Here is a 1,568-nt window from a genome sequence, read left to right on the forward strand (position 1 = left end):
GACCCGCCCCGCCCCGCCCCGCTGGGGGCGCGTGGAGCTGTCCCCACGCCCTGGTGCTGAATCTCAGCCGCGCCCAGGGGCGACAGTCATGCGGGAGCCCCACCGCAGTTGTAGCGCGGGTCTTTTTAATCTCCTTTGGGGGAAGCAGATAAATAGCCGAGTGTTCCAATGCAAAGAGAGCCACCTCCTCGCAAAAACTTCACCCCCCACCCCCAAAAATATAATAAAATTGGGGGGGGAGCTAAAGTGTGGGGCTCCTGGGCCGTCCCCGCTACTGGGATGGGGCAAGGGACAGGGGAAAGGTCAGAGAGGCACACGGCCTGTGCTTGGGGGCCTTGTGACGGGGGCATTTGGGGCTGCTCTTGGAGCACTTGACTCCTGGCTTGTCTGCCCATTTAATACCTTAAAGCGGGGTGAAGTACTCTTTGGCTTGGTCTACATTAGACAGTGACTGTGCAGGAGTTTGGTACTACTGCACAGTGGCACAAAGCACGGCGTGAGACTACTGCACAGTGGTAACAAGCTGCTCCGCGTCACCTAAAAGCCGTTTGGTGATACTGCTGCACAGTTACTGCACAGTCCTTTAGTACTCATCCACACAAGTACTAAATGACTGTGCAGTTGTTACTGCACAGCTCCTATACAGCTGTATACACAGGTACCAAATAAATGACTGTGCAGTCTCTCTCATGTAGACACAGCCTTTGTGTAGCTCAAAGTGAGGCCACTCCAGGGCAGGATTATCTCTGATCTGCACTACCCAGCTCCTGGTCCATTTAGGTGTGGCCACTCCCCACAGATGTGTAGCCCAAATTGAAGTCCTCCGGTATCCCAGGATCTCTCACACCCCTGTCTCAAGAGCAGGGATAGAAGCCTGTCCTGACTCACTAGCCCTCTAGTTCAGTGGTCCCCAACCCATTGGTTGCAGTATACAGATCAATCATGGAGCTTATTGTGGTTGATCCTGAGCTGGGGGTGGGGGGGGATTGCTGGGCACACGTACATGTGGGCACACACCCCATGCCCCCAGCCCAGCAGATCAGTCTGTTGGGGAGGGAAGGGGCAGGGGCCAGATCAAGGCCCCCCAGTGAGGGACTGGTTCTGCAGCCCAGCCAGGAACAGTGGAAGGTAAGTGGGGCCCTAGCCTGACCAGGTGATGGGAGGATTGGAGCCTGGGGGACTCCCCCATTCTCCTACCATTGGGCGCACCCCTGCAGAGGCCCTGGGGGCACATGCCCCCCATCTCTGTGGGGGTGGAGGCAGCTGCCGCTGTGCCTCAAACCCTGCTACAGCTAGCCATGTGTGGGCACAGCTCAGTGGCGGCTGCAATATCTCGTGCCCCCCCCACCCCAATCTGTGCTCCGGGTGGAGGCAGCTGCTGCTGGGGCTGCCCACTGCGCCTGGAGCACAGGTGTGTGTGTGGGGGTGGTGCATGGGCCCCCGAGGCTTCCACTGGGAGGCTTCCCTCACATGCCCCCAGACCACGGAGAGTCCCAAACCAGGCTGAGCTGGGGCCTGATGTCACATGTGTCTGGCCTCCGCACAGGCGTGGCTCAGCACAGCAGCGG

This window comes from Gavialis gangeticus, unplaced genomic scaffold (genome assembly GCF_001723915.1).
Source record: "Gavialis gangeticus isolate Ggan-Ray unplaced genomic scaffold, GavGan_comp1, whole genome shotgun sequence".
Classification (NCBI taxonomy): Eukaryota; Metazoa; Chordata; order Crocodylia; family Gavialidae; genus Gavialis; species Gavialis gangeticus.